This window comes from Palaemon carinicauda, chromosome 6, assembly GCF_036898095.1.
Source record: "Palaemon carinicauda isolate YSFRI2023 chromosome 6, ASM3689809v2, whole genome shotgun sequence".
NCBI classification, from domain to species: Eukaryota; Metazoa; Arthropoda; class Malacostraca; order Decapoda; family Palaemonidae; genus Palaemon; species Palaemon carinicauda.
The window spans coordinates 113,629,150-113,649,188 of record NC_090730.1 but is presented as its reverse complement, the minus strand read 5'-3'; the positions used below and the strand labels follow the sequence as shown (position 1 = coordinate 113,649,188).

General features: G+C 43.1%; 1 protein-coding gene and 1 long non-coding RNA gene across 2 annotated transcripts in view; one reads left to right on the top strand and one right to left on the bottom strand.

Annotated features, from left to right (window-relative positions):
* LOC137642164 (solute carrier family 22 member 6-like) overlaps window positions 1-1,390 on the bottom strand; it is an 88,094-nt gene extending 86,704 nt beyond the window's left edge. The window contains exon 1 of the mRNA XM_068374699.1: window positions 1,133-1,390. The gene's annotated coding sequence lies outside the window, so the exon portion shown is untranslated. The remainder of the gene's footprint in view (window positions 1-1,132) is intronic.
* Window positions 1-20,039, top strand: part of LOC137642165 (uncharacterized) — a 56,034-nt gene that overhangs the window by 33,075 nt on the left and 2,920 nt on the right. The window contains exon 2 of the long non-coding RNA XR_011044662.1: window positions 15,463-15,556. This is a non-coding gene — a long non-coding RNA (uncharacterized lncRNA). The remainder of the gene's footprint in view (window positions 1-15,462; window positions 15,557-20,039) is intronic.

Sequence of the window (20,039 nt, the reverse complement as noted above, 5' to 3'; positions counted from 1 at the left end):
TCATATACATATGTATATTATATATAGATATTATATATTTATAGATACATATATATATATATATATATATATATATATATATATATATATATATATATATATATATATATATATATATATTATATATATATTATATATATACATACATATATTACATATATATTTAATATATTATATATAATATATATATATATATATATATATATATATATTATATATGTGCATGTATGCATGCATATAGATAGATAGATAGATAGGTCGATAGATATGCATATATACACTGTATATAACATCCATGAAATACAGATGAAATTATTTTGTACCTAAAAAGCAATGTATTAAAGAGGAGCAATTAACTCCTTAGATTTCTATTTTTCACGATTAGTCTTACTGTATACAGTCCTAACGCATCTAATCACTTCTAACAAGTAAATGCTTTAATAAGTTTGCAGAATGTTAGTGGAAAACATCATTCTGACAGAAATCCACAGAAAAGTTCTTAATTACTCAAATGATGACGTGCATTGGCTAGATATACAAAGCCAGCGCTGATATCAATAACAAATATATTGTACTAGATCGTTCTAATGCCTTTGTGAACTATACTAAATTTTTTTTAATGAGGCGCATCTGCACCGACTAGCAGCGGTGCTCTTTTAGCTCGGAAAAGTTTATTGCTCTCTGATTGGTTAGAATTATCTTGTCCAACCAATCAGCGATGAGGAAACTTTTCCGAGCAAAAGGGGCACCTCTGCGAGTCTCTGCAAATCTGCCTCGCTAAAAAGAATTATCTTTAGAATATTCATTAACTCAAAACATTTAACACAATAAAAAAAATCCTCGTGAAAAAGCATTATGTACGATTCTTTTAACTATTGCACAATAAACAGCAATATTTTTGTATCTCGTGAAACTAACAAATTCAATTATATACTCCAAGCCTCCAATTAATTAATTAAAAAAAAAAATTACTATAAGTTCGGAATGTCTACAAAAATGAGAGAGACTCGGCTTTAGAGATGAAATGGGAGTTCGCATAATTCACGTCTTGAAACTTAATATCCATTCCTACTAGACAGGCCTATATAGAGTCATCATCATATCCCGTCTGGGTGGTGGTTAACCAACCTACCGGTTTTGAGATTCGAAGGCGAAACGCTCTCTCCCTCTCTCTGTTCACCAAAGATGATTATCTCGAAAAAGAGCAGTTTAGCTGAGGAGATCCAATGAAATTTAACATTAATACTTCGCTATTCCTCCACTATGCAATCGCTTCAAATATTTTAATGAGTGTTAGAAATATAGCTAAAACAACATATAAAATCACGCGCTGCTTATAAGATTCACTATCACAGTAGCTGCTCACTAGTACAAATTCAACCAACTTCAGTGAGTGCTATACACCAGAAAACTGATTCCCGTTTGCAGCGAATAAAATCTCTCTCTCTCTCTCTCTCTCTCTCTCTCTCTCTCTCTCTCTCTCTCTCTCTCTCTCTCTCTCTCTCTCTCTCTCTCTCTCCAATGAATCATATTTAAACATAGGCTAGCGTGAATAACCCCTTGAAGAATAAAGCCATTAGGTGTTTTATGACTAAACGCAATTTTCTCATTGTACCCTGTCACATTATTTTCTTTCATTCGTCATCTACTAAATATGTAGTGCACATTTTCTCTTTCATTCGTCAACTAAATGTCTAGTGCATATATAATTCATTCACATTTTCAAAATTTGAAATGGTACCAACACTTCCAAATGGAAAAGTTAATATTTTTTTATATATTTCATTATCTTCTCTACATATTGTTCCTCGTATCATAATAGATTTTACCCACCTTTGAGCTTATAAAAACTTGGCTTTTGTTAAGTGAATCCCAATGGAGACCTAATTATCTTAGATTAAAAGTGTGGAAAATCATCTATTTCATTATTTTCAATGATCAATCTAGAATATTTTGTGCTTACTTTTTTATTTTCTTATTTAATATCGGGAAAAGGAAAATTTATCATAGAAATCTTTTGTAATTCAAGTTTTTTTAAGCTAACGCGACGAGTGCATGTACTTTTAAACAACACTTTCGCTCTCAACAAAGAAGGATAAGCTGAGTATGATATATCATAATGTTGAACAGAGAACAAACCCTTAACCCTTAAGGGACGGACTAGTTTTTAGATACCATCGTTTTTTAATAGCCTACCGATTACTGTGATATTTAGGTAAACCAAATTAATAGTACCCGCATTTGAGCTGAACTAATTCAGGAATCTGTGAAGATCGGTTTTTTTTTTTTTTTTTTTTGTTTTTTTTTTTTTTTTGAATCACAGTTCAATATAGAGGCTGTTTTGTTTATTTACATCTGATCATTCTTGAGCTGGCAGACCAATGTCTTCCATCTCCAATCTGCAGTGGACAGCTTAGTGATGAATAACAGATCAAACCCCAGACACGAATACAACAACCTCATCTCGGGATCCCAGTCCCCAGGGGCGTGGAACAACTGCCCAAGATTGGCTAGCAGTTATGTCCCGCTGCAAGAGGCTAAATTCTCTAGATAAACAGGCGACCTTTGGAAAGTGAACCTCGTAACGCACAGTGTCAGAGCCCTGTCTAGGGAAGATCTTGCTGTGTTACTAGAAGATCTGAAATTAATAAATTTGGGTTATAATACAATTGAGTGAAATTAGAAGAACTGCGGAATCCTATATAGAGTTGAAAAAGTCACATAATTTGCTTCAGAGGACATAAAAATAACAAAGAAAAGGGAGTGGGTTTTCTTATTAATAAAAATCTTACAGGTAACGTAGAAGAAATTTACATTTCTGAGTAACTTCAATGCTAAAGTAGGTCAAAAGTACAGTATTGTGCCTTATGGTGGCCATACTGTGTAGTTTTGTACCTTATGGTGACCATACTGTGTACTATTGTACCTTATGGTGACCATACTGTGTACTATTGAGCCTTATGAAGGCCAAGGATATTAAGTTCATTTGTACTTACATCTGTGATGTCTATAGTTTTATTTGAATGGCGTAATGTGTAGCCAGTAATACTTTGATTGTCCTAGGAGTGTATACAGTATATTATGCATTGGTAACTCCTTTGATATTTGAATGGCAAAACATGTAGGCACACATTTTGTATGGGAATGTGCAGCATCTTTCAGTATTGTAGAAGTAGACAGGTTTTCTGTTAAGTATTTCACTTGATTTAACGAATTTGGGTGTCAAGTGCCCGGACGTTTCGTCTGCTACCACTTAGTGACATTCTGATTTTCATGACAGGAAAAATTGCAGCGATACTGATTGCATTTTGGATTGAGCTAAAAAGTATCATAGGAAACTTTTCTTGAGAAATGAAAGTTTAATTTCTACGTTATTATTTTGAAAGCGAGCTCAAGCGCTGATTATTATTATTATTATTATTTGCTAAGCTACAACCCTAGTTGGAAAAACAGCATGCTATAAGCCCAAGGGCTCCAACAGGGAGAATAGCCCAGTGAGGAAAGGGAACAAGGAAAAACAAAATATTTTCAGAACTAACTTTAAAATAAATATCTCCTATATAAACTATAAAAACTTTAACAAAACAAGAGGAAGAGAAATGAGATAGGATAGTGTGCCTGAGTGTACCCTCAAGCAAGAGAAATGTAACCCAAGACAGTGAAAGACCATGGTACAGAGGCCATATATGGCACTATCCAAGACTAGAGAACAATGGCTTGATTTTGGACTGCCCTTCTCCTAGAAGAGCTGCTAAAACAGCTGAAGTCTCTCTTCTACCCTTACCAAGAGGAAATTGGCGTCTGAATAATTACAGTGCACTAACCCCTTGGGTGAAGAAGAATTGCTTGGTAATCTCAATGTTGTCTGGTGTATGAGGACAGAAGAGAATATGTAAAGAATAGGCCAGACTATTCAGTGTATGTGTAGGCAAAGAGAAAATGAACTGTAACCAGAGAGAAGGATCCAATGCAATACTGTCTGTCCAGTCAAAGGACTCCATAACTCTCTAGTGGTAGTATCTCAATGGGTGGCTGGTACCCTAGCCAACCTACTACCTGGATAAGATTGTTTTCCAATAGTGTTTTAAGTTAAGACTGGTTTAGAGTGAACTGATAATAGGGTAATCAAATTTAGATCAGCATAATGAAGCAAGTATGGGGAATATTTGAAGTTTGAGAAAGAAATTTCTACCTACGATCTTGTTTTGTATAGTTGTCAATGCGAGAAATAGTTCCTAATAACCCAATTTCCAAATCAATAGTTTAAAGGCCCAAAGTAACATTCCACAAAAAAACCTCATTATGAAAGGTGACTTGCATTTGAAAGAATCTAGAACCATTAGTTTAACAGAAGTTATATAAATTGCCTGTCGTTTTACTATATTGTGATTGACTGAAATGTGCAGCAAATGTTTTTTTATGTTGAACAGGCTGACATAAGTTTTTATAGTTATATATAAATTATCTCTTTTAATGTTGTTAATGTTTTTTGAAAAATTTTATTTAAATTTTTTCATTACTACTTATATTGCTTATTTATTTCCTTATTTCCTTTCCTCACTGGGCTATTTTCCCCTGTTGGAGCCCTTTAGCTTATAGCATCTTGCTCTCCAAACTAGGGTTGTAGCTTGGCTAGTAATAATGATGATAATAATAACAACTTGATAATGAAGATGAAAGGATTTTGTTGAATTATTTGATGTTTTGATTATGAAAAAGTTATTTGGCGTAAGTTTGGTATATATTAACCCTCCCATGTACAACCTAGAGGCTTTAGAGTTGGACAGCTCATCAATTGTGAACGATCAAATATGTAGGTATAAAAGTGTAATGTTTTTGTAGTATGGTAATATGCTGGTGATAGATCTAAATTTCCCTTGTTTTAAATGTGAGAAATAGATGATGGTTACCATTTGATCTTTAGGTTGTATACTGCTCAATTTATTGATCGTAAACAAAATTTATTTGTTTATCAGAATTGACATAAGAGAAGTAATAAAATAAACATATTGAATTTAGATGTTGACGTCATGAACATGAGTGAGAAGTAGAAAGGTAAAATATAATATTGTTAAGTAGTACAGCGGCATAGCAGACCAATTGTTCAAATTGGTCTAAAAGCACCAAAATTGGCACACATGTAGATTAATATATTCTAAACATTTTTGGATATGGAGGCATTCAAGATTAGCCCTTAGGAAGATATGGCGGCCATTGTTCAAAATGGCCGCCATTTAACATTAGCGTCATTACATAGACTTCATTATGTGTCGTTAGTTTGGTGCTAGATGGGCCAAAATTCCCTTTTTTTACATCAGAATTAACATCAATAAATGTTTAACAGATATTTAGATGAATCTTCTCAAAAATGGCCCCCAAACTGGCCGCCATTTTGTGGAAAAAGTGGACATTTGATGAAGATTTCAATACTCAATGACATAATACCTCTAATAACCAGTACCTGATTTCAGGAACACACTTTAATTGCTCAAGTTGCTTTTTTATTTCAAATTGCTGGCAAAATTGCTAGTCAAAATAATACACAGAGTACGGGAAGTTTACAGTATGGTCAGATTGTAGTTATATAGTCGACCAAAAGCCCAGTCTCTAGGCACAGTACTTGTGTAATCCTGCAGTACATACATGTAATACAATAACGTAGATTTTGCCACACTATGTTAATTATGATTCCGAACTTTTCAAATCTGGTCACCAGAATTATGAATGTCTACAGATCATAATGTTGGTTAGCAAGTTTTCTGTCCCAATCTACTGGCATTCGCCTTCACAGAAACATAGACCAGTGCATTGCAGTGAAGCGTTCTTGCACTTGCAGCGGTTTTTGCAGCCTTTCTTGCATCCGCAAGACACCAGCTCATAGCAGGCCTTGGATGCCTCAGGGAGTGTGGTCCAGAGTGGTGTGTAGAGCCCATCATCACTCCGATGCCAGCCCCAGTCTGTTGGTGGAGGGAGCACGGGCGTTGGTACCAATGCCTGGCCCCAGACATGACCACCCTGAAGGGCAGATCTCTTCACATGCTGCTCCAGAGCAGCGTAGGTTGGCGGGATGTTCTGAACAGAGTTCGTCTTTGCAAAGAGCTGCTTTCTCGCCTTGTTGACGTCCTTGCATTTGCTTGTGCGGTCATACAGGAGTATGACAAACCTCTCGATGACATGCATTGTATCCTCTTGGATGCTTGTGGGTGCATTTGCCAGACTCAGCAGGGCATCAGTGAGTTCTGGCAGCGTGTTCCATGTTGCCCAGGCAGATTTCTTCCCATGTCCGACGAAGGCTGACACAGTATCACACCCTGTGATGGCATGAAACATTGGAAGAGCACATGCCTTCTCTGGACCAAGGGAGGAAGCTATTTCATGGGCTGCAATGTAGCGGTAGTTCTTGCCTGTCCCAAAGGCTACCCAGAGTTCGTCTCCAGCTGGTAGTTTGTGGACTACCATCACTGCTAGGACCACGACATCACTGTCTACTGTTCGAACCTGTATCTGGTGGTGACCATGTTGTGCAGCATGTGCTACATGTAGCATCATGCGGGTGTCTGCCTCTTCTTGGTTGCATGGTGCGAGTGAGTTGACATCCTCTTGCTGTGGAACACAGATCACCTGCTCCCCATCAATGACGACCAGTTCCTTGCCTTCTTCTTGAAAGGACTCTGCAAGCATGGTGGAGAGGTAGCTGAAGAGCTCCACTTTGTTGCTATCAACTCGCAGGAAACTTTGCCAATTTCCTGGTATGACTGCTGAGTCGACAACACGCCGACGTACTCCCTTTCCACGCTGTTCTCTGGTTGATGCCTTCAGGGAATCTGCTCTGTAGCTGTCCCACACAAGGTCAAGACGTGATACATGTTGGAAACGTTGTACAACGTATGGGATGAACACTTGCTGTGCATATTCCTCGAACGTGTTGGCAGTACCCGGCTTCAACATCTGTACGATTACTGCTCCATCGAGGACAACAGCAGTGACAGTAGGAGCTTCAAACTGAGGCTCAGCATGGCCTTCAAGGCACACCAGCAAGTCACTCTTGCTCCCTAGGTACAGTCTCCCTCCGTCAGATAAAGCTGGAGGGCATTGCTGATTTTCATGCCTGAAGAACTCTTCTAGATTCCCATCACGGGTCTGGCAGCCGATATATAATCGTGCGAAGAGCGCAACATCATTCTTCAGAGATTTGACCTGTTCTTTTCCTTTGGGTATATTGGGTCCTCTCTTGGTCGCAAACAGTGGTAGCTTGTTCCGGTGGATTGCCACCTCAATGGACTTGGTTCTGTCCACGATGCATTCCTTTGAGAATGCTTCAAACTGGTCTTGGCCAATCTGCTTGGCGTTACGGACTGTTTCTATGACTGCAGGGTCTGCGATCTCCTTTGTGTCGAGCACCAGCAAGTCCTGACTGTCCTCCTCGAAAGGGTTGCCCAGCTCTTCAATGACGGCCACGAGTGAGCGCACATCTCTGGCAAAAGTGTTCTGCACACTTGGTGTCTCTTCGTGGTGACGTGTCTCCTCTTGATCGTGTGGATGCAGATTGAAGTCGTCAAATTCCACAATCACTCTAGCAACCTCCGGTCCGGCAACCATCCAGCGCCTCAGTGCAGTTGGATTGTCTGTGAGGCCGATGGCTCCTCCATCACCCTTGACCTTGTCCTTCATCTAGTCTCTGTAACTGAACAGTTCTTGGCAGTTCTCCGAGTTCATCAAATTTGACCAAGTTTGCAGCCATTGTCGTGTATCCACTCCCAGGGTCTCGGCGTTTAGACAGTACTGGGCAGACAAGTGACTCTGTTGTCTCCTCTTGACATACAAGACACAGCTTCCAGTTTGTCTCAGGAGGTGTTGTGGGAGTACGTTGCTCAAAAGTATCGACCAGTTGGAACTTCTTTGCCATGGCTGCAGTCTGGAACAACGCGTCTCTGATGTCAGGTGGTGCTGCTGCTGCCTCACCTGCAAAGACACAAAACACCACCATGTTACCACAAGTTACTACTACAAGCACCATGACTATCAACACTATACTATTACTGCAGCCGCCGTCACTGCCACCAACGCTGCCGCTGCAAAGTAAAATTAATTTTCTTGTGAAATGGTAGCCAAATTATTTGGTAAGCACAGAAGTATGTGTAATTGTACAATACTTATCACCTCTAGCACACTTATCACCTTTAGCATCCACAAAAAGACAAATTATGGTACATATTCAATGACGCTAACGGTAAATAGCGGCCATTTTGAAAAATGGCCGCCAAATGTGCTACGGGGAGAATCTTGAATGCCTCCATATCCAAAATTGTTCAGAATGTATTAATCCACATGTGTGCCAATTTTGGTGCTTTTAGAACAATTTGAACAATTGGTTTCATATTTCTTACTATGCCGCTGGGCTAAAGCACATTGCTCCTATAAAGTTAAACTTAGTCTACGATGTACATAAACAGGAGAGCTTAAGTGGTTCCTGTACTTAGTCTATGGTGTACATAGTCTACGATGTATATAGTCTACGATGTACATAGTCTACGATGTACATAGTCTACGATGTACATAGATTACGATGTACATAGGAACGATGTACATAAACAGGAGAGCTTAAGTGGGTCCTATACGTAGTCTACAATGTACATAGTCTACGATGTATATAGGATACGATTTACATAATCTACGATGTACATAGTCTACTATGTACATAGTGTAAGATGTACATAGGATAGTAGGAATTCTATAAGGGATTTTCCAGGGTAGCTCAAACGATAATGCTGAATTTTCCTTTGTTCTGTAACTGAAATACAAATCACGCTATTTAATATGGGTATTACTTTCAGCGTAGCTGAAATGACGACCCATTAGAATTTTAACGAGGGTTTACTCCCCATCGCTAGTTAGCGGGGGGGGGGGGGGTGGTAGGGAGGGGTAGCTTGCTACCCCTCCCCCCTCACACACAACTGTGAGAGCTCACTTTGCTTTTGGCTCTGGTAAAGACCGGATGTGTCCGTTCCTACCCTCGCCTATATTGACAGCCATTAATCTTTTTTTGCTCTTTCTTCTTGACAGTGTGTTTGGAAGTTGGCCTCTATTATGCGGAAGTGTCCCGGATTACCTGACTGCCCTTGCGGAACTTATATGTCGGCGGTGGACCCAGACCCTCACACCTTGTGTCCTTTTTGTAGGGGCCAACGGTGTGAAAGAAATAAAGTATGTGGTGAGTGTAGGGAGAGGTATACCTCCCAGTGGGAGAGGTATACCCGGCGCTGGAAGAAGACCAAAAGGGATATTTCTCCTTCAAGCGTAGGCCGCAGTGCTGTTAACCGATCTCGGGGTTTGGGATAGGGAGTTGCCTCCCATAGCGAGGCAGCTCCTCCTCCTCCTCCTCCCCCGGGGGATGATTTTAATTTTGATAATAATGTGTCTAACAATGATTTATTACAGCTTTGAGCTTCCTTGGGGCTTCAGGGCTCGCCCTCCAAGGAAGCCCTGTTTGACATAATCAGGTTGGGAGCAGCTGTCAAACAGTCGCCGGCTGTAGCAGAGGTTGATCCTCTGTCTATCGTTGACGTTGTTGTGGCAGAGGTTTCTGACGAGTTAGGTCAAACCCCTGCTGCGGTTGTTGATGTAGCGGAAGGATTAGTTCCCCCCTCCAAACATCCTTCGAAGGAGGAGCTAAGTCCAACGGTCTCTCCTGCAGGTGTTTCTCCCCCTCGGGGGAGTGCACTAACAGAGACTCCTCTTCGGAGGACTGCCGATGGTCTGCCTGCTGGCAGAGGTTGTATCAGACGTAAAGCTCGCCCTCCTCTTCGCCGTAGAGGCCTTCCTTCACCCCACAAGGGTGTTAGGAGGGGCCCCTTCGGGTCTTCATCTTCGCAATCCTCCGCAGAGGATCCTCCACACCGTGATCCGACCGTTTCTGCTGCATCCCTGGACCTCTCCGCAGATCGTTCGCGATCTCCTCCTGCCAGACCTGCTGACCTGCCGTCAACGTTCTTGGCCGCTGATGCGCAGGGGGCACCCACGCATCCCGTTATTAAACGGGCACCGGTCCCTTCGGGGCAAAAGGGCTTTCTCACAATGTGAGTAAGTCCCTTAAGCGCCAGGTATCCCCTGCGCGCCTGCGCTCAATTGCGCGCAAGCGCTCTCCTGCTGCACTCGAGTTCTCCTGTTCCTGAGACAACGCACCAGCGATCGCCTGCTCTCCAGCGGTCACCTGCGCGCCATCGATCTCCTGTTCGCCAGCGATCTTCACCTCGCCAGCGCACATCTGCGCGCCCTCATCCTGCTGTGCACCACGCACGTCCACGATCTCCTGCGCGCCCACGATCTCCTGCTCGCCAGCGCTCTTCTCCTGCACGCCAGAGTTCGCCTGCGCCTCAGCGTTCTCCTGCGCGCCCACGATCTTCGGATCTGGGTGCAGGAGGGAAGATTCCTTCCTCTCCTTCGGATCTGGGTGCAGGAGGGAAGATTCCTTCCTCTCCCTCTCGCCAGCGATCTCCTGTGCTACACCTAACACCGACGCGCCATCGGACCACGCCTGCTCGCCAGCCTTCTCCTACACGCCGACTCGCACAGTCTCCATTGCGCGCACCTGCGAGGTCTACTGCGCGCCCACGCGCTAAGGGTATTTCCCCTATGCGTGTGCGCCCAACGCTTTCGCCTTCTAGAGCTCGTCGGGACCCTGCGCGTCCATGCGCGTATGAGCTATCGCCTCCGCGTGCACGAATGCTTATCCAACCTACTGCGCACACTCCAGAACGCGCCCCTGCACGCCACCGATAGCCTGCGCGCCCACGCGCTCCATCTCCTGAGCACCGTCGCTCGCCAACGTGCCCTCTCGCCGGCGAGCAATCGCACCCACGCGCACCCTCGCCATCATCCGCCCGCGCCCATTCGCCCGTGCGCGCACGAACAAGGCAAGACCTCATCACGCGAGCGCCAGCACGAAACCCAGCGGGATTCGCAGCGCGAAATTACACGCGAAGCGACAAGAACACGTGCAACCAGGTCTTCATCATCGGTTCCCCACCCCCCCACCCCCTTGCAAGCACAGACCAGCGCGCTTGCCTGAAGCGGGGAGAACTCTAGATAGGTCCAGGATACAACCATTGTCTCTTTCTTCTTTTCAGGCAGACCCTGTTGTAGTATCTACTCCTAAGGATCGCCTGGTCCCTTTCCCTCCAGAGGGAGTCACTGACAGTGCTACTGTCAGTATGCAGCCATGGTTCGGGTCCATTGTTAGAGTTGTCATGCAGGCTTTTAAACCTGCCTTCGCTGAAAAGGGCCTTAAATCAATGGCAGCCTCGACCCCTCTGAAGAAAAAGCGAGGAGTAGACATCGTGGTGACTTCTCCTAGGGCCAAGCTGGCTCCTCGGAAGTCCTTGAGGAAGGCTTCCTCCCCTCCCCCCCCCCCAGACCTTCTCTCCCTCCCCTGTGGACGAAGTTTTCCCGTCCTCAGGGGATTCCACCGAGTTGAGGCGTTCTCCCATCGCACCAATGAGAGAAACCCCACCCCGTGTAGGAGAGTCGTCCCGGGTAGGTGCGGAGAAGAGCCCTCCGCCATCGCTGCTAGAGTCCTGTATCCCTCCCAGGAGGGAACCGAAGGACTCAAAGACCATCCCGAAGTCGTCCTCAAGGATTCGTCCAGAGCCAACCAAACCCGCAGAGAACGTCCACGAGTCCCCCCAAGAAAAGCCTTTGGGGACAGGAGACTTTGCTGCCAGTCCTTCAGGAGAGGAGCTACAGGAGTCAGAACATGCTTTCTGGCAGGTTCTGACCCTGATGAGGAATCTCAACGGGTTATCGGATCCTGAGATTCCCCCTCGTGAGGGCAAGGACACGGTCCTGGACCGAGTCTTTGGCACCCAGAAACCTTCTAAGGCCAGTGCGGCTTTGCCCTGGTCCCAAGGGGTGAAGAGTGCTAGGGACAAGGTTGAGGGCCGGTTCTCCGAGCTCACTTCCTCCAGCGGTTCCAATGCCGGCAACAAACTCCTCCCGCCTCCTTGAGTCCATCAGAGGAGGTACTTCGAGATCATGGGGAAGTCTTGCTTAGCTCTTCCCTTGCACCACTCTGTGGAAGAGCTTACCAGGGCAGTCCCTCTAGAGAGGCTCTCCAGCCAGCAAGTGTCCTTCTCGGCGACAGAGATCCTTAGTCAGGAGAAGGTCGCGAAGTGTGCCATGCAGGCTACTTCGTGGCTAGACGTCTGGCTAGGGTCTCTCAGCATCCTGAAACGTTCCAAGGATCTGTCCAAGGAAAGTACCAGGAAGGCCTTGGAGACCTTCTTACTTTCGGGCACGCGCACCATCGAGTTTCTGGCCCATCAAGTCTCGAACTTATGGGCCAATTCCATTCTGAAACGACGTGATGCCGTGGCTGAGAGGTTCCACAGGAAGGTCCCCAGTGTCGAGGTCAGTAGGCTCAGATATTCTTCCCTCTTGGGAAAGAATCTGTTTGAGCCGAAAGACTTGGAACAGGCAGCTGAGAGGTAGAGGAAGTCCAACCAGGACTCTCTCCTACATAGGGCTCTTCATTCTAAGCCCTATAAACCTCCAGCACCGCAACAACCTCGCCCGTCTAAAACGACAAAACCGGCAGTGGCAGCAAAGGCAACGGTGTCAAAGTCTTTTCCTGTCAAAGACAAGAAAGGCAAGAAGTCCTCCAGTGGAGGGAAAAATCCTAGAAGGAATTGTTGAGGCCGCAAACGCTAGGATTGGCAATCCCCCTGCATGTCCACCAGTGGGGGGATGCCTACAAAGTTGCACAATCAGGTGGCAGCAACTCGGGGCCGATTCCTGGACGATTTCCATAATCAGTCAGGGATATCGCGTTCCTTTCATAACATCTCTACCTCCCCTGACAGCGGATCCAGTGTCGTTGAGCTCCTTTGCCATGGGATCGGCAAGGGGCCAAGCCATACGGGCAGAAGTCGAGACCATGTTAAAGAAGGACGCCCTCCAGGAGGTCGTTGACGGCTCCCCAGGCTTCTTCAGTAGACACTTTCTTGTAAAGAAGGCATCTGAAGGCTGGAGACCAGTCATCAACCTCTCGGCTCTGAACAGGTTTGTCAAACAAACCCTGTTCAGCATGGAGACAGCAGACACGGTCAGACTTGCAGTGAGACCACAAGACTTCATGTGTACACTGGACCTGAAGGACACGTACTTCCAGATCCCAGTCCATCCGTCTTAAGAAAGTACTTAAAATTCAGCCTAGACAACAAGATCTACCAGTTCAAGGTGCTGTGTTTCGGTCTCTCCACAGCACCTCAGGTTTTCACCAGAGTGTTCACCCTGATTTCATCATGGGCACACAGGATCGGCATCCGTCTCCTCTGTTATCTGGACGCCTGGCTGATCCTAGCAGACTCTGAGTCGACCCTTCTTCGACACCGAGACAAACTTCTCGGACTTTGCCAAGATCTAGGGATCATGGTAAATCTCGAGAAGTCCTCTCTGCTTCCGACTCAACGACTGGTATATCTAGGCTTGATCTTGGACACCAATCTCCACAAAGCCTTTCCATCGGACGACCGGATAGCAAGGCTGAGGAGGGTCGCAGATCCTTTTCTCAGACGAGAAGAACTCCCAGCCTAATCGTGGTTACGTCTCCTCGGTCACCTTTCATCCCTGGCCCGTCTAGTTCCGAATGGTCGCCTCAGGATGAGATCCCTACAATAGCGACTCAAGTCTCGGTGGAATCAGGGACACAATTCCCCAGACGTCATGGTCCCTATGGGCCCTTCGTAACGGACGGATCTGCAGTGGTGGGTGACAGACGAGAACCTACGGAAGGGAGTGGATCTTCTCGTCCTCCCCCCGGATTTGATGCTGTTCTCGGACGCCTCAAAGAAAGGGTGGGGGCCCCACGGTCTGAACCACAGGACCTCAGGCCTGTGGTCAGAATCAGAAAAGTGCCTCCACATAAACCTGCTAGAAATGAAGGCCGTATTCCTGGCCCTTCAACAGTTCCAACAATACCTGGCGGGCCACTCTGTGATGGTAATGAGCGACAACACCACAGTAGTGGCTTACATCAACAACCAGGGAGGTACCTTTTCAGAGCAGCTATCCCATCTCGCAGTAGAGATACTGAGATGGACCGAAGATCACACGATTCCTCTATCAGCTCGCTTCATTCCAGGAAAGAGGAATGTGCTCACCGACAGTCTGAGCAGGGCATCCCAGATAGTGAGTGCCGAGTGGTCTTTGGATCGTCTAGTAGCCAACAAAGTCCTGACTTTGTGGGGTTCCCCGACTGTGGATCTGTTCGCGACAGCCTTGAATTTCAAGCTTCCGCTGTACTGCTCCCGAGTCCCGGACCCCAAGGCACTGTGGCAAGATGCCTTCCAACAACGGTGGGACAACATCGATGTGTACGCCTTTCCCCCGTTCTGTCTGATGAGAAGGGTACTGGCCTTCAAGAAGAACTTTTCAGTGACGCAGGTTCTACAAGCGGGGTTGTGGAAGCGTCAGACGACCTTCACAGCCCACTACCCACAGGAGGCTCGATACGTTCTCTATCGGCCCTGTGGTGGCTGCACAACAGCTGGTTTAAACCTCAGGCTCCTTAATGGACAAGTAGCAGAGGGTTGAGGGCATTGTTACCCGGTTTTAGTCTGCATGAATGAAAAGGTATGCCTGACCCTTATTTTTTTCTTCATTCTCCCCTCTCTTGGGGAAAGCAGCATCCTGGGTTCTCTGCACAGCTGACCTCAAATCACTGCAAGTAAACCATGTTCCCTTGTGTTCCTAGTATTAAGTTAATACTGTCACGTCCCCATACCCTAACGAGGTGGTATTGGGAGAGTCCTAGCCTTAAAGTTCCATCTAAAGGACTTCAAGTCAACTTCCTAGGACGAGTCACACTTACTTCCTTCACACACAAGCTTATGTAGGCCGCGGCCTTTGCAGAGCAAAGCACTAGCGAGTTGCAGGGGCTCCTTATCATTGAGTGCTGATACACTCAGATACTGAGTCCCCGGGCAAAAACCCAAAAGCCAGTAATGGCACGGTCTTACCACCATACCTAAGGGTTAAGTCACCCATATTAAATAGCGTGGTTTGTATTTCAGTTAAGGAACAAATGACAAATTCGTTAGGTGATTTGTATTTTTCTTAACTATACAAACCTTAGCTATTTAATCAAACTTGCCCGCCAGCCCTGTCCCCCGGAAAGTCCTACCTCTAAGCAAAGTGAGCTCTCACAGGTGTGTGTGAGGGGGAGGGGTAGCAAGCTACCCCTCCCTACCCCGCTAACTAGCGATGGGCTGGTAAACCCTCGTTAAAATTCTAATGGCTCGTTATTTCAGCTACGCCGAAAGTAATACCCATATTAAATAGCTAAGGTTTGTATAGTTAGGAAAAATACAAATTACCTAATGAATTTGTCATTTTCATTTCATGTAAGATGTATGAATGTTTCGAAAATATATCAATTTTTAGTGACTTTAATTTTGAATTTTACAGGTGTTGTTTTAACCCTGAAGTTACGGACGAAGAGCTTCTTACTGTATCATTAAAGGTCAAACTAAACCATTTAGTTGCAGTGACTTCATTCAAGGTGAGAGTAACAGGATACTTTTTGCTTCAAAAGATAATGGACTGATGTAAAGTTTAATCATGAGTAATATTTAAGATGAGAACAAAGTCAGTAGTAAATTTCTATAGCCATTGACAATTGAGAATAAATTGAATATTTAATTCATGATCCCCAAGTGTTTGTTTGATCATAAGTGCGAGTAGGATTTGGCTTAAGAGCTGACTATACACAGTTAAAAATTTGAATTAAAACTGTAAAATCATAAAATAAATGTTGGCTGGCATTTACCGTTTTAAGTCAAATATATTGACGTAAACGAATAATATTACGGTCACCAATCCGTAAAAGATAATAACAAAGTAGGGTTAAAATTATGGTCACCTGTGTTTTTACTGAAATATGGCTGAAAACAGTAGATTTTCTTTACGGAGAATTTCAGATTAAAATTTGCTTTTTTTTTTTAACAGTGTAGGGTTAGGACTATTGTAGTCGGTGCATATTTTGAAAGAGATTTGTGCATTTGTAGGTAGTAGGTTGGCCAGGGCACCAGCTGCACGTTGAGATACTACCACTAGAGAGGTATTGGATCCTTTGACTGGCCAGACAGTAATGCATTGGATCCCTCTCTCTGGTCACGGCTTATTTTTTTCTTTGCCTACACTTACACAGAATAGTCTGGCCTATTCTTTACATATTCTCGTCTTTCCTCATACACCTGACAACAATGAGATACTTACACTTCTTCACCCAAGGGGTTAATTACTGTGCTGCAATTTGTTCAGTGTACTTTCCTCTTGGTAAGGGTAGAAGAGACTCTTTAGCTATGGTAAGCAGCTCTTCTAGGAGAAGGACACTCCAATATTAAACCATTGTTCTCTAGTCTTGGGTAATGCCATAGCCTCTGTGCCATGGTCTTCCACTGTCTTGGGTTAGAGTTCTCTTGCTTGAGGGTACACTCGGGCACACTGTTCTATCTTATTATTATTTTTTTTCTTCCTCTTGTTTTTTTTTAAATGGTGTGTTGGGCAGGCTTAATAGAAGGGCCATAGATGCTTGGTGGTTTATCAACAGGTTGTCTTTTCCTTTTTCTGATTCTTTTTCTTCTCAAAACCATCCTTACTGTCCTCCCTTCAGTTGTAATGGCTATTCTGGAGGGCATTTAGCCTTGCATGGTGTATCGGATCCTCCATGTTGACCAGTTTTTCCGACTTTTTACTATAGTCTATGGGTTTCATCAATCACTTTATTTATAATTCTGTACATATTGTTTTTGTTATAATTCTTGTTAATCTAGTTTTTAAGTATGATGTCAATTTATAATTTCTATTAATTCTTATGCTGTCTGGAGACAACGAAATACGGGACCAGTATGCCCTAGATTTCGTCAATGTCGTCTTCTGTATTGCAATATTCGTGGTCTTCATGCAAATATCCATGACCTTACAGTTGCATCCAGACAATATGATATTCGTTTGTGCTCAGAAACTTTGGTTTCTAATATGAGTCACTAATCCGAGCTCCTTATAAAAGGTTTTAAGAAGCCAATAATGTTGAAACGTGATAACATCCATAGGGCCAGGGGAATGGCGGTGTATATTAGGACCGATTACTCTACTTCTCATAAGTCCTGCTATCAATGTGGATGTCATGAGATTCAGGTAATAAGAGTTTGTGGCAGGCATAACAACTTTTATTTGTGTTTGATCTACCGGAATCCAGACATGGATGATTCTATCTTCGATTGTCATCTTACCATTATGGCTAAGATACAAGAAGATGATAGAAAGGCTTCTTTTGTCTTTGTTGGTGATTTTAATGCTCACCATAGGGAATGGTTAAATTCTATCTCTCCTACCGATCGCCATGGCTTGAGAGCTTTAGACTTTGCCTCTGAATCAGGCTGTGAGCAAATCATAAATGAAGCTACTCACTGATCTGGTAATTGCTTGGACCTCGTATACACTGACTTCCCCAGCGTTTATAACTAGTAAGGTTGGTTCTCCAGTCAGGACATCTGATCATGCCTTGATTTCATTAGCAGTGACGACTGAGCAGCCTGTCCCTGATATATCATACTCTTGTAAAATTTATATGAAATATCAAGCAGACTGGAATGGGATTTTGCAGGATCTTTTGTGCTTAAATTGGTCACAATTATATAGTTGTGTAGATCCTGTTGTCTCTTTGATTGAGAATCTAGTTAACATAATTGATAGGAGTTTCCCTTCTCGTGTGTCAAGGTTCCTACAATCAGTGATGATTGTAGGCGTGCTTATTTGGAGAAGCAGGAGGCCTATCATCTTTGGAAGGGTAACAGATCAGATTTGACCTGGAACAACTATACTCAGCTTCGAGCTTTTGCTCAGAGTTTATGCCTCAACTGAAAAGGAATACAATTTAACCATAAAAGAAACCCTTTGTGGTACAATTCAGGAACATAAATGGTGGTCTACCCTTAAATCTGCACACTTTGGTGTAGATGCAACAGTCCCTCCTTTATTTAAACCAGATGGCTCAGTCACTCACTGTCCAAAGGAAAAGGCAACCCTTTTGGCTGATGTTTTTGACAGAAAACAGAGTACGTAATTATAAACTTGAACTTCCTCATTCCTGTTTTCCTGAGGCTAAACTAACTAGTTTAGCTTTTCGATCTCGTGAGATTAAAGCTCTGTTGATGGACCTTGATGCTTATGGAGGTCTAGACCCAAATGGTATTTTTCCTTTGTTTTTTATAAAAACAGCAGATTTCTTAGCTCCAAAGTTATGTTGTATTGCGCAAGTTAGCAAGAAGAGGAGCTTTAAGCACTTGTTAGATAATTGGTAATGTTACTCCTCTACGTAAATGTGTTTGTGGTAGCTCAAGTCCCACTGACTACCGCCCATTTTCCATAACTCCCATGTTATCTAAAGTTTTTGAACGTCTTCTGGCAAAACGTCTTAATAGGTTTGCTAAATCTAATCACCTACTCCCTAGTTTGCAGTTTGGTTTTCGTAAAGGCCTTGGAGCATGTGATCCCCTTCTTACAATCTCCAATGCTGTACAGAAATCCCTTGATTGTGGTCAGGAAGTTCGTATGATTTGCCTTGATTTTAGTGCTGCCTTTGACTGTGTTAATCACAAGGCCCTTGTTTTCAAACTGAAACAGTTGGGAGTGGGTGGGTCGTTTCTTAGCATTATTATTGAATTTTTAAGTAATAGATCTCAAAGAGTTGTTGTTGATGGGCACCATAGTGAGTATAGGAATGTGATATCCGGTGTTCCACAGGGTAGTGTTCTTGGCCCATTACTTTTCATACTATATACATATGACATGTGGTTGGCCTAGAAAACAAGCTTGTTGCATATGCAGATGATGATCCTCTCTTTGCTTCAATTTCATCCTCTGGATGTAGATCTGGGGTTGGTGAATCCCTTAATAGAGATTTAGCTAAAATTAGTGCATGGTGCAAATTATGGGGTATGAAGTTGAATCCTAACAAAACAAGTATGATTGTAAGTAGGTCAAGGAGGGTGGCTACTCAACATCCGGATCTCAGTATTGATAATGTTTCTTTAAATTTGTATGACACTTAAAATTTCAGGTGTGATTCTCGACAGCAAATTTACTTTTGAGAAACACATTAGGTCTGTGTCTTCTTCAATTGCACAAAAAACTGGCTTATTGAGAAAGTCTTACAAGATTTTCGGTGATCAATCTATTCTGAAGAAGTGTTTTAATTCTTTCATTCGACCTTGTTTTAAGTATTGTTCTCCTGTCTGCTCTTCAGCTGCTGATTCTCATCTTAATTTGTTGGACAGAAACTTACGGTCGATTAAATTTCTTATTCCTGATCTAGATATTAATCTTTGGCACCGTCATTCAATTAGTTCATTATGCATGTTGCATAAGATTTTTCATAACTCTGACCATCCTTTACATTCAGATCTCCCTGGACAATTCTATCCTGTTTGTAATACTAGGCAGGCAGTTAATTCTAATAGCCAGGCCTTCTCCATCATGAGGCTCAATACTACACAGTATTCTAGAAGTTTTATTCCAGCTGTTACCAAGTTGTGGAATGATCTTCCTAATCGGGTAGTTGAATCAGTAGAACTTCAAAAGTTCAAAGTTGGAGTAAATGTTTTTATGTTCACCAGGCTGACATGAGTCTTTTTATTGTTTATATATGACATCTGTTTTTGACGTTGATAAAAATTTATATAGGACATATCTGTTTTGACACTGTTACTGTTTTTAGAATGATATATTGTTAATTTATTCTCATCACTTATTTATTTCCTTATTTCCTTTCCTCACTGGGCTATTTTTCCCTGTTGGAGCCCTTGGGCTTATAGCATCTTGATTTTCAAACTAGCTTGGCTAGTAATAATAATAATAATAATAATAATAATAATAATAATGTATTTGGTATTTAATCCGAATTAAATTGCTTTATTTTAACTACTGTGTACATGGTGACCTTCAGTAAACTTAGTTTTCTTTGATACTTGATATTAATTTGT